The 21200-nt window shown below is 41.9% G+C and overlaps 1 long non-coding RNA gene across 1 annotated transcript in view; it reads right to left on the bottom strand.

Annotated features, from left to right (window-relative positions):
- The window catches only part of LOC142047799 (uncharacterized), a 163020-nt gene that overhangs the window by 91295 nt on the left and 50525 nt on the right, over window positions 1-21200 (bottom strand). The window lies entirely within an intron of this gene.

A 21200-nucleotide genomic window follows, 5' to 3' on the forward strand; every position in this document is an offset into this window, starting at 1 on the left:
ATCCAGAACAGGAAAATAAGAAATAAATGATCAAATACGCGATGACAGGTGTGCTGGTTCTATGCCACCTCAGGAGATTCACAGGGCACGGGGCATCCCTCTATTTCAATGATCTGCAACTGCCAGAACAGCATTTTGACTAACTAGGCATAAGTTATAGCATTGTAATAGCTGTTCTAATGTTCATAAAAGGGCTTGCCTTGGTCTGAGCTGGCCCAGGGTTGAAAGAGTATAAAGGTGTCTTAAAACTGTCTTTGCCTCACCTAGTCTAGTGTTGCACTGAGAAGAGGCTTTTTTCCTGGATTGGAAGTTCTGGCCTAGTATGTGTAAAATGAATATAGGCAGCAGATATCAACTAGTGCCTCAAGTAAAGACAACCGGTAGATAGTGTATCATCCTGAAAACCATTCTTCCCTAGACGAGAAGTAGCTAGTTGTGCCAACAGTTATGTAGATGCACAAAATGCACACAGCTGAGGAATTTTCATGTCTTTAGCTACTGAAGGGCTCGCACGTTTCATAGCTTGTCTAGTCTGAGCTCACTGCATACACCAGGGCCTCTTTGCATTCCTCCATTGCCCCTGTGAGCTCTGTGTGACCCTTCCATCCCCTTCTGTTTTAGGGACTCCCTGCAGCACCTTCACCATGCCTGGGGCTCTGGATGTGCCCCATTCTTTGTGCCAGGGCTCCTGTGTGTACCCCGTTCCCACTTCCCGCATGCCAGCATCTTTGTCTGCCCCTCTGTGCCAGGGCCCCGATTTTTCATCCAACTAAAAGTTCTGTGCGCCTTTGTCACATTGGGAGGCCATCGTTCTCTTCCCTCCCTCCGCCCCCCCACCCCAAGGGCTATGTGCATGCCTCCATTTTTTTTCCCCCCACCACCATTATTATTTATCTGGGAATAAGTCATTGAGGGTGTCAGTATATTAAACTATTTGGGGCGGCTGAGCAGAAATGAAATAATGTACTGTCATGCTGAAAGGTGTTTTTTTTTTTTTTTTGGTGGTTGCTGGCAGCCAGTTTGATCTGTAGACAATTGCAGAGGTGTTGAAGCTGTGGCTATGCGAAATAGATGGCAGGGGCTCAATGAGTCCCCATTATTTGTCTCCCTTTTGGCTTTCTGATTTTTCCCAAAATCAGTAGGGTGCTGGCCACTAATGCCTAGAACATTCCCTGAAATTTTGGAATTGATCAGATGTGGTGTTTAATAGTTGTTACAGACAGATGGACTAATGTCAACAAGTTGAGTGTTTGGCTCCACAGGATTGGCCAATAACTAGTAGAGTGTAGAGAGAGAGATGCCTTTGCCCCACATGTAAGGGCAGAAAAATATACTTCACAGGCTTTTTGTAAGTGTTGAAGTCCCCTAATTGTGTGCAAAAATTCTGGTAAAAGCAGAGAGGACTGACCTATTTCTGTCTGTGGTTAGTGCTAATCAGGCACCCTGGAAATTACAGGTGGCAGAACTTAACCTTGAGCATATACACAAGTGTGTGGAAGACAGTCTGCTATGTAGATGGACTTACTCAGCCTTCAAGATCTTCCTCCTCTAGTGTCCTACGTTGATTATTCAGTCTTTCCTGTGACACTAATATAGACCACCCACTATTTCTGAATGATAAAGTCATCCCTGAACTGTGCTATGATTATTTATATTTCAGGGCTTGTTTAAAGCTATTGTCTTTTTTGTGTGTGTGATTTATTTGGGGAATCTCTGTAAAAGTATTTCTATGTGAGATTATGAGCTCTGTATGTATCTTTACCAAGCTGAAAACTCCATTTTCAAGGGGCTTGCATGAGGCAGAATCACTTCCCTAACTTCCTGAATACAGATGGTTCCCCAAGGACTCCCAAGAGAAGGGTGAGCTATGAGGAGCATTGCAGTTAGGATTATTTTCCTAACTGATCTGTACTCGGATTCTGGGAGAAGGTGTGTTTAAGATACAGGGGAGTTTGAACAAGTGAGTGCTAGAGCCAGAGGCTCAGCAGCTGGACAGTAAGTTCCAGCTGTCATGATGGGGTGCCATTCACAAAGTCTGCTCCACCCTAAGAATGTGCCTTGGGACCCCAAGAGTGGGGCAGTAGCTGGGCTCCGTTCAGATGCTGGAGGCTTAAACCACCTATGAGTCTCAGTGGCTGGGTTCCTTCACAGAAGTCTAGTGAATGAACAAAAGGAGCTTGACTGGGAATTTGACAGCTTTATATTCTCAAGAATTCCTCTTGCACTATTTTTAAATATACAGCTTTGGATTTACATATGGTAAGTGTTCATCACTGCTTGGTGTTCCTTGTTTTTGTTTTTCGGGGGGGGGGGGAAAAGAAGGGGGCTCCTTTAAACAAATATAAGCAGTTGTACAAAACTGCTTTTATTACGTAGATCAAAGAAGGACCCATTAAACTCATTTTACTTACAACTCAGTGAAGGATTTGAAGTCAAATCTGTGTGTGTGCACTAAACTAGTACACCAGTCAGTCCATAATTAATGTTTTCCCACTCTTGTTTCAAACAGAATAAACTTAATATCACCCTTCAAATGTTTGCCCTAGTGGGCCAGTGTTAAAGTGAACTGCAAAGTAATCAAAATTAAGATAAAGGGAAGTGTATGTGCTAAATGTCCCTTCTAACAGGACTGTGGCATGTACTGAGGGCAAAAATTGACTTTTTTTTTTTTTTTTTTTACCCTCTGAAATTCTCTTTGTGCTTGTTAGGTCTTTGAAGAGATCCCCAAATGCATGTGTTAGTGACAGTACAAAATACCCTGGATTGCAAGGATAGCATGGGACATTGTCCAAAAAAGTACAAATACATTCATGGCTATTGCCAGTGAATTGGGTAACACCCAAGAAGGGGTCACAGAATTTTCAGATAGTGAGTTAAAATTCCTTTAAGTGCTGAATGGGCTCTTACCCCCCAACCCCCCGCCTTGCCAGGATGCTAGGTTTAACTCTTGTTTTTCTTGGTAATTTTCCTTTAAAAGGGTGCAGGGCAATGTAAGTAAAAGGCTTTTTACCCTTTGCTGGCTGTTGATCAAAAGCTTGAAGCCCTTTAGCTCGAAGTGCAAGCAGGTGTTCATTGTCAAGGAGTGTAAAATAACCCCATTCTTGTTAATTTCTTAAATCCTGGTAAAGGTTCTTTGAAGTTGAATTTTGAAAGGAGATAATCGCCAGAAAATTAGACGAACCAGTGATGCCAATTCTTCATCTCTTCTACAGAACATTCAAAATTATGACTAGCAAAGTCTATTCTGCTACAAGACGCTATCATACCAGATGTCCAGCAACACTCACGATGTTGCAATACTTTAAAAAACAAAACAAATTTTATTGGCAGCCCTTCTGATACTTTCCATGTTGACAATCATTCGTTAGCATGAATTTAGATAAATCTAATATTTAATCTCTAAACCAGGGGTCTCAAACTCAGTTTACCTTAGGGCTAGTGCCAGTCCTCAAATCCTCGCAGTGGGTCAATGTCACTCATGCTGCCCAGAAACTGTCCCCGCAAAAAAACACCCCCACCTGCCTAAGGCTCTGGGATGGAATTTGGGTGGGGGAGGTGGTCTGGGGTAGGGGATTGGGGTGCAGGCTCTGGGAGAGAGTTTGAGTACAGAAGGCATAAGAGGTTGGGCTCGGGGAGAGAGTTTGGGTGGAGGAGGGTGTCGGGTGCAGGCTCTGGGATGGAGTTTGGGGGCTGGGAGGGGGTGTGGGGATGGGGTGCAAGCTCTCGGAGAAAGTTTGGGGGTGGAGGGTGGGGTGGGAAGAGGAAGGGGGTGTGGCACTTACCTGGGGCTTCAAGGCAGGGTGGGCCGGGGGGCCTCCATGTGTTTCCGCCCCCGCAGTTTCCCATTGGCTGCAGGGGCGCTTGGGGCAGGGGCAGTGCGTGGAGGCACAGCCCTGCCCCTGGGCCATAGGGAGGGGCCAGCAGCCACTAGAATGAGCAGGCAGACACTGCTCAGCTCCACTGTGCTGCTGGGGCCCCTGAGGGGGGAGTGCCTGGGGAAGGCAGGTGGGGCCAAGGAAGAGACCCAGCCCCAAAACTGCTGGACCCCTGCGGACCACAGTGGGGAGGCTAGGGGTCCGGCTGCAGATGGCCCACGGGCTGGGAGTTTAAGACCCCTGCTCTAAACTGTTACTAGATTAGGTGGCAAAGCTCCCTTCAGGAATGTTGAGTTTTAACTACAAAGACTGTGTGAGGTCAGGTGTTTATTTCAAAGATTAATTGAAGATCAGGTTTCTGTGAACTCAATTTAACCTCCTGGGTTTTTGTTCCTTTTTGTGCCTCAAAAAATCTTACCAATTCATCACACTCCTTTCTGCTGGTACTATGAGTTTGTTTTTTCTTCCCAAGATAAAACAGGTTTAATAAGTATTATGTATTTTATAAGAAGGTTACTGATTGGTGCAGAATTCATGTCATGTGTGATAATAAAGACCATCTAAACTCAAAGGCTCTTCAGTTTTTTAATAGTTCAAAACGTATAAGATTTCATGAATTACAATTCATGTTTCCACAAAGGTCTTTGATATCCTGGATGAAAAGCAACATATACAGTAGGGACATCATTTTGTCTGATTATAAATGCAGTCCTTTAAGTGAAATGTCCAGTTCTCATAGCAGGCAGTTGTGTGTTAAATTTTGTAAAGTGGCTTGAATGAAAGCTGTGCACTGATTAAACTGATGAGGCATCCATGCAAAGGGCCAAATGTCTGCCTTGCTTTGCAGCACGGCCAGAAATAAAACATTACAAAGGGACAGGAAGGCCCATGAATTCATGGAAGGGGAGAATGGAGCCCACTCTGTGCTTCATCCGTCCCTGGAAACCTCTCGTTTGAATGCCATGTGGGCTAGGGTGTATGTATTGGATTGGAGGAGGTGGAAGTGGAGAACTACCATTTTTCATGGCGTTCTTCACCTAGCAGAAATATTACCAGGAAAACTGAAAGAAGTCAGTAGTGCTGGTAGCAGCCCTAACATCCCCTTCACATCTGGAAAGGTAGAGTTCAAGTGTTCGGAAGGTGGCCTGGTGGATTGCCCCTCAGCATGCCAAGAGGTACAGAGGGTGGCGAAGATGAGTAAAGGCGCTTGATTTCCTTGTTACCCAGGAACCATGGGGTTGGAGTCTGTTTTCCTTCTTCAGGTTTGGAAGGCATTAGGTCATGCTCTGGCACAGACTTTTGTGTCTTTGACAAGTGACAACCTACCACAGTAGCTGCAAAATGAGGATAATCATGCTTGCCTCAGAGGATGTGAGGATTCATGCATTATTCAGTGCTTTGTACGTGTGTTAAATGTTGTTGCTTTTATAGTTCAACAACAGGAAATATTGGAAGAGTCTGGTTAAACCCCACCCAATATGATGACAAGCAAGACTGATATGTCATCTTGACACTGGGAGTTAGATGTTTTGGTTTTGATTAGTGTTTGCTTTTCATTCAGCATCATGAAGAAGAGGGTCAGCCTTAGTTGGTCACTTTGCTTTTTGAGGGACTAAACGGGACCATTAATGTTACTTCAGCATATTGTTGTGGAGCTAATAATTTTTTTGCTTTATATATTATTCTGTGAAAAACAAGCAAGACTGACTTAGTGTGGCAGACCATTCAACTAACCTTGCTATATTCTTGACATTTCAGAGACCAAAACTGTTATGTTAAAATTAAGTGTGCAAACGTGTGGTTAGAAGCATTGAGCAACTTTCTTTCCTCTTCATTTGCAACATTATAGGCCATTTTGAGCTTGACACAAGTAATGCAGGTATTGGACTTAGCTTGAGTGATTAATTTATGCATTTTCTAATGTTTTTCAAGTCAGATTGTTTTCAACGACCTTTTGCATCTCTTAGTTTTTAAAATAATTCAGCTGATGCGTTTGAAATCTTCATTGCAACTGCCAGTCAAAGCTGAAATTGGGGATTTTCTAAATGGAAAATTTGCCTGACTCTGTCACTCGATGAGGTCAATGCAAATGCTTCTTTTAAGCCAGATATAGGCTAATGTATTAGGGAGATGGTTCATATGCTTAGTGAATTGAGTAAATACTAAACCACTGCATGATGCAACCATGCAATTTCCTCTCAAACTGAAAATTCTCACAGCAGTACTGAAGGCTTGTTTCAGGAAACTAGGTTCTGATCACCAAAGCAGTAAATACAATGTAAAGTGGTACGTCTCAGAACATTAGTCATTCTACTATAATATCTATATCTAGATAGATAGATACAGATTTAAAGATGTAATTCTCCTTAATTTTTCAGGGTACAGTACAGACAAAACACAACAGATGCTTTACAAATTGATAATTTACCATTTGTTACCAGATGATGGCATCTGAGATGTTGCCGTATCCCTTGAGAGGCAATAAAGTGTCTCAGCTACTGTGTTTCGGTAACTCTGGCTAAATGTCAGTTGTAACTTATGGAAATACATCTCTGCCTTTCACATTTAGGTTACAAGTTTTAATCCTGTCCATGTTGAGGAATCCAAGACATTATTACCTATCCAATGGCTGTTTTGTGATATGAAAATGAAATGACTTTGGTGGTCTCAGTCGAATTCCTAGAGAAGAGATGGCCATATCAAAGAGCCTGCCATCAAAATTGGCTTGCATGTTGGCACACTCAGCACAGGACAAAGGCAGAATAGGCACCAAGAACTAACTATCCTCTCCTCCTTTAGAGATGGTTGCTCTACTTCAGAGTTAAGTAAGCATGGGGAAGCACACACTGACACTGTCTGGGTTAGACTTGTTCTCAAGATGAAGTGCCCTACCATGCCCAGTCTGACGTCTATAACATTCACTTACAAAAATCACTCACACCCCGCTGTAGAAGAAACATACTATGGGCCAGATTCAGATCTCAGTTACAATGATGTAAACCTGAAGTTGGTGGAATTACTTTGTGTTTACAGTGATGTAACAGAGATCTAAATCCACCATGTGAATACTGTATATACGTTTACACAGCCCATTTTCATTTCTATAAATAATGTTCTACCATAGACTGTGACAAATGTATATTTACCAGGAGCCAAATTCTGCCCTCAAGTTTCATTCCCACCAACTCCAGTATGTGGCCCCATGTGAAGATTTTGGTCCCTATAGTGAAGCCTGCATATCAGAATTACTGGTTTAAAAAATTGTGATATCAATGTTCTACATTGCTAACCATTTTATCTATTCCTCAGATATAAATGAAAATATCAAAAGAACTTTGTTTGGTGAATAAATTGTAAAAATCATCTCCTTCTCCAGTCCTTCATTCTCCTCGTTTGTTTGAAAAATTGAACTCTGTCCATACTTAAACCAAGCAAAATGCCACATATTAAGGAAATAAGCAGAAGAGGGCCCAAATTCACTGGCCCTGATCCTTGGGTCTGGCCAACAGGATCTGAGTCACCCCAATGCAAGTTAAAGCAGGCCTCAGGGTGCTCTGATTTATATCATCTGTATGGTCTGCAAGGGCTAGTTGCTCCAGAATTGCTAGACCACACAGGTGTTCTAGTCACACCCCTCTTCTATGTTGGGGAAATACAGGTGGATTCCCCCCCACTGCTAAGGTAGGGCAGTTTTATGGAGCATTTGCACTACTGGCATGATACAAAAGAGATGCATCATGAGCCAAGCTCTGGCCCTGGGTTTCAAAAAGTGTCTTAAGGAGCTGTATGTTTGTGTTTCTTAAGACACTTGCTCAGTAGCCGTTCAGTGGTTCTCACCTCACAAAGGGCAAGGCTGGGTATAATTCACACTTCCGCGGCTTCTGTTTAGCTAGACTGTTTTCTACAGGGTTTAGAGCAGCAATGCACTGACTTACATAGAGAGAGCTCTTTTCAATGAGCTATGTCAACTAAAGCACTCATCTGTTTTACACCAGAGGTTTTTTCAGCATAGCTGGTGGTAAGATTCAGAAGCGGAGTCAGATGATCATGGTTTATTATGTGAATATTAAAGTAGTTAGCAGCTAGAGAGGAAGAATCTGCACTTAATTCAAATAGTCTGGCAAGTACTAGTAATTTGTAAAACACCACCAAAGTAGGAGATGTTTGGAAACTGAAGCTGAATAAAAGAAAACTAAACAGTCTACACAAATGCAATTAATATGGGAAATAAGCAAGAACAACTAGATGTGTTACTAAGTGAAAGAAACAGTGATGGGCATATCTGAAACTGATGAGTTGATATTCACAGAATCATAAAAATGTAGAGCTGAAAGGGACTTGAGAGGGCTGCACTGAGGCAGAACCAAGTAAACATAGACCATCCCTATACTGGTGTTTGGCCAGTCTGTTCCTAAAAACCTTCAGTGATGGGATTCCATGACCTCCCTTGGAAGCTTATTCCAGATCTCAACTAATCTTATACATAGAAACTTTTCCCTAATATCAAACCTAAATCTCACTTGCTGCAGATTAAGCCCATTTCTTCTTGTCCTACCTCCATGGACATGGAGAACAATTGGTCACCATCCTCTTTAAAACAGTTCTTAACATAGCTGGAGACTGTTATCAAGTCCCCACTCATCTTCTTTCTCAAGACTAGCCATGCTCTTTTTTTTTTTTTCAACCTTTCCTCATAGATCATGTTTTCTAAAGCTTCTATCACTTTTGTTGCTCTCTGGACTCTCTCTGATTTAGCCATCTTTCCTAAAGTGTGGCACCCAGCATTGGATGCAGTACTCCAGCTGAGGCCTGACCAGTGCTTAGTAGAGCAGGACAACTACCTTTCATGTCTTACATAGAATTATAGACTTGTAGGACTGGAAGGGACCTCAGTAGATCATCTAGTTCAGTCTCCTGCATTCAAGGCAAGACTACATAATAACTAGACCATTCCGACAGGTGTTTGTCTAGCCTGCTCTTAAAAACTTCAGTGAAGGAGATTCCACAACTTCTGTAGGCAATTTGTTCCAGTGCTTACCTATTCTGACAGTTAGGAAGTTTTTCCTAATGTCCAAGCTAAGCCTTGCTTGCTGTGATTTAAGCCTATTCCTTCTTATCCTATCCTCAGAGGTTAACAAAAACAATTCTTCACCCTCTTCATAGCAACTTTTTATGTTATCATATCCCCTCCTCAGACTTTTCCAGACTAAATAAACCAGGTTTTTAAAATCTTTCCTCATAGGTCATGTTTTAAAGACTTTTACTCATTTTTGTTGCTCTCTTCTAGACTTTTTCCAGTTTGTCCACATCTGGTACCCAGAACTGGACACAGTAGTCCAGGTGAGACCTTATCAGCATGGCCTACATGAAGAATTATTTCTTGTGTCTTGCTTGCAACATTTCTGCTAATACATCCCAGAATGTTTGCTTTATTTGCAACAGCGTTACACTGCTGACTCATATTTACTTTGTGATTCACTGTAACCCCCAGATCCCTTTCTTCAGTAATCCTTCCTAGGCAGTCATTTCCCATTTTGTATATGTGCAATTGATTGTTCCTTCCTAAGTGGAGTATTTTGCATTTGTCCTTATTGAATTTCATCGTATTTACTTCAGACCATTTCTCCAGTTTGTCCAGATCATTTTGAATTTTAATCCTATCCTCCAAACCACTTGCAACCTCTCCCAACTTGGGGTGGAGTAAAGAGCAAAACAAATGGAGTAAACAGCAACAACAAAAGGCGTAAACACCAAAACAACATGTCTGAGAGCAAACTATCAACAAGATCGACTATTTTTTAAATTCATGTTTATTTTACGAAGTAAAAAACAAATAAAATCACACACATACTAAAGAAACTCGGAAATGTTTCTAAGGAAAAAAATCTAGAGCTTTTATTTATTTCCCAAACTAAAATAAATTGCAATTACAGACTTAAAAGAAACATTCTACCCTACATATGATACTCCTGTTAATACACCCCAGGATAATAGTCTTTTTTGTAATTGCATCGCCTTGTTGACTCAGATTCAGTATGTGATCCACTGTAACCCCCTCCAGATCCTTTTCAGCAGTACTGCCACTTCGCCAATTATTCTGTTTTGTAGTTGTGTCTTTGATTTTTCCTTCCCAAGTGAAGTACTTAGCCCTTGTTTTTATTGAATTTCATCTTGTTGATTTCAGACCAGTTCTCTAATTAGTCAAGGTCATTTTGAATTCTAGTCCTGCCCACCAAAGTGTGTGCAATCTCTCCCAGCTTGGTGTCACCTGCAGATTTTATAAACATACTCGGTACTCCATCATCCCAGTCATTAATAAAAATATTGACTAGTACCAGGACTCACTGCTGTGGGACCCCACTAGCTATGCCCTCCCATTTTTGCAACTAACCATTGATAATACCCTTTGAATAAGGACTTTCAACCAGTTGTGCCCCTACCTTATAGTAATTTCATCAAGACTACATTTCCCTAGTTTGCTTATGAGAATGGCGTGTGGGACTGTGTCAAAAGCCTTACTAAAATCAAGCTTTCCCCCACATCCACAAGGGCAGTAAAACCCTGTCAAAGAAGAAACTTAGGTTGGCTGGGCATTATTTGTTCTTGACAAATCCATGCTGGCTATTCCTTATAACCCTATTATCTTCTAACTGCATACAAATTGATTGTTTAATATGTTGTTCCAGTATCTTTCCAGGTGTCGAAGTTAGGCTGACTGGTCTATAATCCCCTTGTCTCCTTTGCTCCTCTTTTTAAAGATAGGTACTCTGCCCTTTTCCAGTCTCTGGAATCTCACCTGTTCTCCATGAGTTCTCAAAGGTTATTTTTAACTGTTCTGACATTGCTTTAGCTAATTCCTTAAGTATCCTAGGATGAATTTCATCAGGCCATGCTGACTTGAATACATAGAATCCTAGGTCTAGAAGGGACCTTGAGAGGTCATCTAGCCCAGTCCCCTGCACTCATGGCAGGACTAAGTATTATCTAGACCAGTGGTGGACAAACTTTTTGGCCCAAGGGCCATATCTGGATATGGAAATTGTATGGTGAGCCAGGAATGCTCACAAAATTGGGAGTTTGGCTGTGGAAAGGGGTGAAGGCTTCAGCTGGGGGTGTGGGCTCTGGGGTGGGGCCAGAAATGAGGAGTTCAGGGTGCAGAAGGGTGCTTCAGGCTGGAACTGAGGAGTTTGGAGGATGAGAGGGGGATCAGGGCTGTGGCCGGGGGTTGGGGCGCAGGAGGGAGTCAGGGGTGCAGGCTCCGGGTGGTGCTTATCTCAAGCAGCGGAGGCGCGGCCAGGTGGCTCTGCATGCTGCTCTATCTTCAGGTGTTGCCCCTGCAACTCCCATTGGCCATAGTTCCCAGCCAATGCAAGCTGTGGGGGCAGTGCTTTGGGCTGGGGCAGCATGTGAAGCCCCCTGGCTGCCCCTGTGCATAGGAGCCAGAGAGGGGACATGCTACTGCTTCTGGGAGCTGTGTGGAGTGAGGCAAGCCCTGGACCCAGCTCCCCAGCTGGAGCTCGAGGGCCAGATTAAAACATCTGGAGGGTTGGATGTGGCCCTTGGGCCATAGAGTGCCCATCCCTGATCTAGACTATCCCTGACAGGTATTTGTCTAACCTGCTCTTAAAAATCTCAATGATGGCAATTCCACAATCTCCCTAGGCAATTTATTCCAGTGCTTAACCACCCTGATAGAAAGTTTTTCCTAATGTCCAACCTAAACCGCCCTTGCTGCAATTTAAGCCCATTACTTCTTGTCCTCTCCTCAGAGGTTAAGAAGAACAATTTTTCTCTCTCCTCCTTGTAGCAACCTTTTACATACTTGAAAACTGTTATGTCCCCTCTCAGTCTTCTCTTGTCTTTTCCAAACTAAACAAACCCATTTTTTTTAATCTTCCCTCATAGGTCATGTTTTCTAGACCTTTAATCATTTTTGTTGCTCTTCTCTGGACTGTCTCCAATTTGTCCACATCTTTCCTGAAATGTGGCACCCAGAACTGGACACAATACTCCAGTTGAGGCCTAATGAGTGCAGAGTAGAGCAGAAGAATTACTTGTTGTGTCTTGATTGCAATACTCCTGCTAATACATCCCAAAATGATGTTTGCTCTTTTTGCAACAGTGCTACACTGTTGGCTAATATTTAGCTTGTGGTCCACTATGACCCCATATCCCTTTCCACAGTACTCCTTCCTTGGCAGTCATTTCCCATTTTGTATGTGTGCAATTGATTGTTCCTTCCTAAGTGGATTTCTTTGCATATGTCCTTATTGAATTTCATCCTATTTACTTCAGATCATTTTGAATTATAATCCTATCCTCCAAAGCACTTGCAACCCCTCCCAGCTTGGTATTGTCCACAAACTTTATAAATGTACTCTCTGTGCCATTATCTAAATTACTGATGAAGATATTGAACAGAACCAGACCCAGAACTGATCCCTGCGGGACCCCACTTGTTATGTCCTTCCAGCATGACTGTGAACCACTGATGACTATGCTCTGGGAACAGTTTTCCAACGAGTTATGCACCCACAAGGCCTGTTACCCTCTCAAAGGAAGCTATTGGGTTGCTTTGACACGATTTGTTCTTTACATCTAATTTACCTAAATATTCTTTATCCTGTTCTTTCCCTATTTGGCTTGCGTTCCTTCCCCCTTGTTGTTAATATTAAGTGAATTGAATATCTGGTCACCATTAACCTTAATAAGAAAGAATGAAACAAAATAGGTATTAAACACCTTTTGATGTAATCAATTATTAGCTCTTTGTCCCTGCTAAGTAGAGGACCTAGTCTTTCCTTGAGTTTTCTCCTGCTCCTAATGTATTTAAAGGATTTATTCTTATTAACTTTTATGTCCCTTGCTAGGTAAAACTAATTTTGTGCTATAGCTTTTCTGATTTTGTACCTACATGCTTGTGTTACCCTTTTGTACTCCTCCTTAGCAATTTGTCCATTTTCTGCTTTTTGAAGGATTCTTTTATGAATTTTCAGGTCATTAAAGAGCTCTTGATGAAGCCATTTTGGCCTCATGCTATCCTTCCTATCAGTCCTTCCCACTGAGATAATTTGCAGTTGTGCCTTTAATATTGTCTCCTTGAGAAACTGCCAGCTCTCTCCAACACCTTTTGACTTTAGATTTGCTTCCCGTGGGACCCTACCTGCCAGTTCTCTGAGTTTTACAGTCTGCTTTTTTAAAGTCTATTATTCTTGTTCTGCTACTCTCATTACTTCCTTTCCACAGAACCATGAAATATATAATTTCATAATCACTTTAACCCAAATTGCTTTCCATGTTCAGATTCACACCCACTCCTTCCCTGTTGATGAGAATCAAGTGCAGGCAGGCGGTTCCTCTATCCTCACTGCTGCTACAGCTTGTCTCTTTCCCAAGGGAAAGTGAAGCTGACAAGACTCTGCCTCATGGTATCACTGAGGTCTAGAACTTAGCAGGATGCTGGTGGGCAACCAGAATATCCAGCTAGAATAGTAAACACTAAAAATGAGCAAGAGGTTTGGAAGGATATAAATCCTCGTGTTTCAGGGTATAAGCCAACTTCCAACTACTGGGGATTAGGAGAGTCTTCGCAGGGGCCCGTTATTCCATAACTGGTTATTGCAGCTTTTCCTGAAACTTTATCTGAAGCGTCTGGTACCAGCCACTGTCAGTGACTGGAAATGGGACTAGATGAATTCCTGGTCTGATCTTGAATGGCATGTCAAGGGAGACTTGGGCTCAATCCCTGCTCTGCCACAAACATCCTGTGTAACTCTGGGCAAGTCACTTAGTCTTGCTGGGCCACAATTTTCCATCTGTAAAATGGAAATAATAGCACTTCCCTATTTCTCAGGGTTGTTGTGAGGAGAAATACATTAGTTGCTGGGTTCAGTGTGTGGGTGCAGGGTGATGTTAATGACCTGTGATATTCAGGAGGTCAGACTTGATCTGGCGATCCCTTCTGGCCTTAAACTCTGACTCTAAAATGGCTATTCCCCTGATTACTTTCTGAAATATTGCTAACTAGAATGTCAGCAAATGGATACAAGCTATAAGGAGAGCTAGAAGGGCAAGATAAGGAGTAATGTTGGCTTCATAGACCTTAAGTATTTACAATATTGAGCTACAGTAAGGATTTTGGTGGTTAAATACTTTATGTAAAAGGACTATAGGAATTAAAAACAAAGGGAGAAAGCGTGGGCATCTCCTACAGGCCACTGGGGTTGGAGGACAGCAAGACTGAACAATTCCTAGACCAGTTCTCTAACTACTTATGGAAACCACAGAATGCCAGAGTCCTAGGGCTGTAGTTATAGTAGCTGTAAAAGCTGTATTCTGACCAAAAATTCAGTTAAGCAAACATCAAAGAGGTACCTATACTGCACAGAACTCAGCCTTATTATCCAGAAACTCGAGAGTCCAACCAAAGAAGTCTGGATCAACTTCTTACCAACAGATGGGAACTGATTGAAAATCATGGAGACATTTGGTACCAGCAATTGCAAGCTACGTGCATTTTTGGTAATAATGACTGGATCATAGGAATTGCCACACTAGATCAGACCAATGTTTCATCCAGTCTGGTGTGCTCACTCTACTAGTGATTGCATTTCTGAGGAATGTGCGAGAAAATTAGGAAATAACCTTTCAACAGGGGAAGTTTCTTCCTAACCCCAGCTATATGGTTATGTCGTAAAGTGTTATATTACTTATGCATTGCTATCCTAGCTAGTGTAACTCAGAATATTATCTATGTAAATAAATGTCCAGTTCTTTTTTGAATCTCATTATGGTCTTTGCTTTAATCATGTGTTATGGCAATGAGTTACATATGCTAGTTTTCTATTGTGTAAAGAAACACTTCCTTTTATAAATTTTAATGTACAAGATAAAAGTAGTACAAAGGTATTAGATTTCAAGAAGGCAAATGGGGGAATTAAGAAATCTAGTAAAATGTGATGAGAATAGTAGAATCCACCGAGTGGAATCTGCAAAAGAAGGTTTGGGAATTCTAAAAGACACCATTTTACAGACTGGTAAACTAAACTATACAAGAGGGGCACAAAGAAACAAGTTACCCTGCCTGGGTTACTGGACAAAGAAGTTTGCCAATACAAGTAAGCTGGGGTTGGGATTTCCAGGGTCCATATTCTTCTATTTTGTGTTGTGCAAAACTCTCCTTGACATCAATAGGAATTTAAATCTGACTTGAGGGTAGTTCACTGTCCTCATTTTGTTGCCACAGATCACAAAACCTAATTAAAAATATAATTCAGTCCTCTCCACAGAATGCATCTGACACCATTTTAGCCATAGAAATCCTTCTTTATCTTTATTTTAATCTTTTATCCATTTTTTTCATTGTACTGAATCTAATGCCTGGAAACCGTCTAAGTTAAGAGTGAAAGTGCATTTTTAGTGGGCTGCTAATTAACTCAAGTCTACTGTATCTCTGATGAGTCATATGAGCACTTTTAGCACATGGACACTAATGTACCTATTTTGAAAATAATGCTTTATACTTGAACTCTTTTTTTCATGTTTATTATATTTTCTTGTTAATATAGATAGGGTATGAAGCAATCTTACTGTGACAGGAAATAACTACAGAATTCATGCATGTACTGACTAATCCACACAGGGAGTAGAAGATCACAAAACATAATATTACACCTGACTGACCTACTGTATAGACAGTGAAACACCACGCTCGCTACCAGTACCTGCCCGCATGTGAAAGATATAAGTAATGTCAGTGATAATAGGGAGACAAAGAAATCTGGCCTATGCCTTCCAATTCCGTTGAAATACATTTGAATTTGTTGGTTTTGTTTTGTTTTGTTTTGTTTTTTGTTTTCTTGTTTGAGGGACCAAACTGAAAAATGATAGAAAATATAAAGACTCTCCTTCCTAAGTAGGGACACTTGTAATGTATGTGAAACACCTTCTGTGAACACTAGTTTTTGTGTTTGTTAGAAGGACACGGTCATCTTGAGACATGATTTCCCCTGCACCAGGAGCAGAGCTGGTGTAAAGGAGTCATAGAACAATCATGAGTCAGGCCCAGATGTGTTGAAATATAACTTCGTGCCAATGGCTATTGTAACAGGTCTTTCTAAAACAGTCTCCCAAACACAGATGTGCAAGTTCATTGTAATAGGAAATTTGGTTGTAGTTCTGTTTCATGTACATGCTTTCTGATGTTTCTTTCTCCTTCACGTGTAATTTTTTTCAAAATTAAAGGCTATTTCACTCAAAAACTGGCTAGTGAAAATTCATCTATTTAAACAGGTAATAGGTACCTGAAGCACTCCTGTTAAGTCATATAATTTCACAGGTAATTTTACCAGAAACACACAATAGACATGAGAAAATAAAGTATCATAGGTAAAGGATTAAACAACTTAGCAGTATCTGATCTAAAATTCAGTACCACCCAATTTTACTCAGGGTGTGAAAACAACTGGAATATGTTAATTGAAAGACCTTGATTCAGGCCTGTATATTTCTATTTCCTTTCTCCCTTCCACCCAACTATTTGTGCTCATTTCCATCAGATAACAATATGTCACACGCTGAAATTTTTATATGTTTTTTAGAACTTCTAGCTCTAGAATTTAAGTAGTTAATCGGATACCAACCTCACCTAACAAACCAAAAGCTATATGTGAACAATGATAAAAGGGTTGTTTTTAACACACATCAGTGTGTGTTTGTATTTTTAAAGAGGGCTGAGAAAAGTGCAGTTTTCCAATGTAAATACATTAGTGAAGGACCAGGTTCACCAAAATTGTTACCAAAAGCTGAGCAGCCCAGTTTAAATATGCTCTTTTGCCTAAGAGAAGACTAGTATTTAAACATAGGCAGGGAGATGCAGCTCCCAGCAGGTAAAATTCCAGCTGTCTAGTACATCAGCTAGGTCAAGCTGGCTTTCTTTAATTTATGACTATGCTCTTGGGCCATCTGTTTAGTCATAGTCTGGTCAGTTGTTTTTTTCCTTGAGGCTCTTTAATTGAAATCTTATTTTAAGTCAACAATTTTTTCTTAGTTTTGGAGAGGGAAAGAAGCTTGTTTTCCATTTCTCAGTCTTTGGTCTTACGTTTGTGCAGCATAAATTGATGGCATGCTGAAGATCTTGTTTATAATACCTTTACATATACAACCCTCAAGACAGTGGCTCTAGCTAGGAGCAAGTGTAATTTAAAACCCTATCATGGACAGCAGGTAAAAAGACTGGATCCTCTTGACTGAATACAGTAACTTCCTCAGTAGCTGAGTTATCCTTCAAAAAGATCTGTTTACAAGGTCTTGTATTGGTTAAAAGTGAAAAGTGCACTAATCTCTCTTTGGCTCCATAGTTGCTTCCAGCCATTAGGTTACCTAATGCCAGTCTTCTATGTATGTGTATAATATACACAGTAATTAGTCTGTCATTTAAAGATACCTCCCAGGAAGTACTGGAGGAGTGGCTTGCTGATCTAATCTTTGCCTTTAAAACACCCCCCTTTCCAGAAATCAGCCTTTCTGGCTTCTAAATTAGACAAATTGAATTCCATATACACCTCTATCCCAATATAATGTGATCTGATATAAGGCAGGTTTGCGTACAACGGGGTAAAGCTCTGACACGTAGCTCTGAGCAGTGTGTTAAGGGTGTCAGGCCAGACCGGGGCCGAGGGGTTTGATAAGGGGCAGAGAGTCTTGGGGGCGGTCAGGGGCTCCCCCCAAGGGTTTGGGGGGCAGGAGCTGTGGGAGGGCACTTTTGGGGGCCCTGCAGCCCCAGAGTGGCCCCGGGGGATTAGCAGGGGGCCAGGAGCAGCCTGCTCTGCTTCCCTCACTCCGGCCCCAGCCGTGTTGCTCGGGGGAGGGAGCTTGAGGGAAGGGATCCCCCCTGCACTTACCAGCAGCGGTGGAAGCGAAGCAGCCCTGGCCCAGCCCATTCCACTCCACTCCGCCACCTCCCAGCCACAGTGCTCTGCTTCTGGCTGCAGGTGAGTGCGGAGGGTGTCCTTTCCCCAACCTCCCCACACTCACTGGCGGCGGGAAGCGGAGCAGCCCAGCCCCAGCCAGCTCCACTCCGCCAGCTTCCAGCCATGGCACTCCACTTCCTGCTGTAGGTGAGTGCAGGACCTTTCCCCAGCTGCCCCCCAGCAACATGGCAGGGGCTGGGGCAAGGAAAGTGGGGTGGGCTGGGGCCGCATTGCTCCACTTCGTGCCGCAGGGGAGTGCAGGGGGGCATCCTTTCCCCAGCCTCCCCACACTCACTGGCAGCGGGAAGCGGAGTGCTGCGGCTGGGAGGTGGCGGAGTGGAGCGGGCTGGGGCCAGGCTGCTCCGCTTCCTGCTGCTGCTGGTGAGTGCCTCTCAGGGGGCGGGGGTGGGGGTGGATAGGGGTCGGAGCAGTCAGGGGACAGGGGAATTGGGTAGGGGGTGAGGTCCTGGAGGTGATTAGGGACGGCGGTCTCTGGAGAGGGTGGTCAGGGAACAAGGAACGGGGGGATCAAAGTATGTTTGATATAACAGGGTCTCATCTATAATGTGGTGAGATTTTTTTATCTCCTGACGACCGCATTATATCGGGGTAGAGGTGTAGTTTATGACTGGGATGTTTTTCACCTGGGGTTCTGTGTGAGACATTAAAGAGCCTATTTCTCTTTTTGTAAGTGCAGAGGATTAGGGGTTTGTCTTTGTGCCCTTAGCCAAATTTTTCTCATCAGTGATTTTATGTAGCATGCTGTATGCTGGTTGAACAAGCAATCATTGAATGATCCATCTCCCATCGTCCACTCCTAGCTTACGGCAGTCAGTAGCGAGGGACACCCAGAGCATGGGGTTGCATCCTTGCTACATCCTTGATAGCCCTAGATAGACCTTTCTCCCACAAACTTATCTAATTCTTTTTTGAGCCCAGTTATACTTTTGGCCTTCGCAACATCCCCCGGCAGGGAGTTCCACAAGTTGACTATGCATTGTGTGAAGAAATACTTCCTTTTGTTTGTTTTGAACCTGCTGCCTATTAATTTCATTGGGTGACTCATGGTTGTTATGTTATGTGAATGAGTAAATAACTCTTCCTGATTCACTTTCTCCACACCATTCATAATTTTATAGGCCTCTATCATATCCCCCCTTAGTCATCTGTTTTCCAAGCTGAAAAGTCCCAGTGTTTTTAATCTCTCCTCATATAGAAGCTGTTCCATGCCCTTAATCATTTTTGTTGCCCTTCTCTGCATCTTTTCCAATTCTAATATATCTTTTTTGAGATGGAGTGACCAGAACTTCATGCAGTATTCAAGGTGTGGGTGTACCATGGATTTATATAGTGGCATTATGAAATTTACTGTCTTTTTATCTGTCCCTTTCCTAATGGTTCCTAACATTCTGTTAACTTTTTTGACTGCTGCTGCATATTAAGCAGATGTTTTCAGAGAACTATCCACAATGAGTCCAAAACCTCTTTCTTGAGTGGTAACAGCTAATTTAGATCCCATCATTTTGTATGTCTAGTTGGGATTAGGTTTTCCAAGGTGGATTACTTTGCATTTATCAACACTGAATTTCATCTGTCATTCTGTTGTCCATTCACTCAATTTTATGAGATGCCTTTGTAACTCTTTGCAGTCTGCTTTAGATTAAACTCTCTTCAGTAATTTTGTATTGTCTGCAAACTTTGCCATCTCACTGTTTACCCCTTTTTCCAGATCATTTATGAATACAGTAGAATCTCAGAGTTACGAACAGCAGCATTACATATTGACCACTCAACCAACACCTGATTTGGAACTGGAAGTATGGAATCGGGCAGCAGCGGCAAACCAAAAAAAAAAGGGGGGGGGGGGAATACAGTACTGTGTTAAATGTAAACTACTAAAAAAAATATTTGACAAGATAAGGAAACTGTTTCTGTATTTGTTTCATTTAAATTAAGATGGTTAAAGCTAGCATTTTTCTTCTGCATAGTAAAATTTCAAAGCTGGATTAAGTCTATGTTCAGCTGTAAACTTTTGATGTTTTGTTCAGCCTTACAAACATTACAGAATTATGAACACCCTCCATTCCCAAGATGTTTGTAACTCTGAGGTTTTACTGTATGTTGAACAGCATTGGTCCCAGTACAGATCCCTGGGGACACCACTGTTTACTTCTCTCCATTCTGAAAACTGAAACTTTGTTTCCTAGTCTTTTAACCAGCTATTGATCTATGAAAGGACCTTCTTGCTTATCCCACGACTGCTTACTTTGCTTAAGAGCCTTTTGTGATGGACCTCATCAAAGGCTTTCTGAAAGTCAAGTGCACTGTATCCACAGGATCACTCCTGTCCACATGACTGTTAACCTCCTCAAAGAATTCCAATCGTTTGATGAGGCATGATTTCTGTTTACAAAAGCCATGTTACTCTTCTCCAACAAATCGTGTTCATCTGTATGACTGATAATTGTGTCCTTTACTATAATTTCAACCAATTTGCCTGGAACTGAAGTTAGGCTTACTAGCCTATAATTGCCAGGATCGCTTCTGAAGCCTTTTTAAAAAATTGGCAACACATTAGCTATCCTCTAGTCATCTAGTGCAAAAGCTGATTCAAATGGTTTGTTACATGCCACACTTAATAGTTCTGCAATTTCATATTTGAGTTCCTTTGGAACTCTTGGATGAATATCATCTGGTCCTGGTGACTTTTTACTGTTTAATTTATCAAGTTTCAAAACTTCCTCTATTGATACCTCAGTCCGGGACAGTTCCTTAGATTTGTCACCTAAAAAGAATGGCTCAGATGTTAAAGGCTTTCTCACATCCTCTGCAGTGAAGACTGATGCAAAGAATTCATTTAACTTCTCCATAATAGCCTTGTCTTCCTTGTCACTCACGAAAGCTCATGCTCCAAAACGTCTGTTAGTCTATAAGGTGCTACAAGATACTTTGCTGCTTTAGCTTCCTTGAGTGCTCCTGTAGCACCTGGATTGTCCATGGCCCTACTGATTGTTTGGCACGCTTCCTGCTTCTGATGTACTTAAAATGTTTTTTGTTAGTTTTTGAGTGCTTGGCTAGTTGCTCTTCACATTATTTTTTGGCCTGCCTAATTATACTTTTACACTTGACTTGCCAGAGTTTATACTTTACACTTCAATTTGGGTAGAAAGTTAGTTGGAACTAACTAAGAAGTTTGAGGTAGAAAGTTAGTAGGAATGCTTTGGAGTTAAAGGTGTTAAAAGATTGTACTTCAAGACACGAAAGGAAAACAACTTGCTTCCTTCTGTCTGACAGATTCATCTGGTTAACATTTTTGATAGAGATTTGATCGCTGTTTTTGAAGAGCTGTTTGACG

The sequence above is a fragment of the Chelonoidis abingdonii genome, chromosome 15 (genome assembly GCF_003597395.2).
Source record: "Chelonoidis abingdonii isolate Lonesome George chromosome 15, CheloAbing_2.0, whole genome shotgun sequence".
Classification (NCBI taxonomy): domain Eukaryota; kingdom Metazoa; phylum Chordata; order Testudines; family Testudinidae; genus Chelonoidis; species Chelonoidis abingdonii.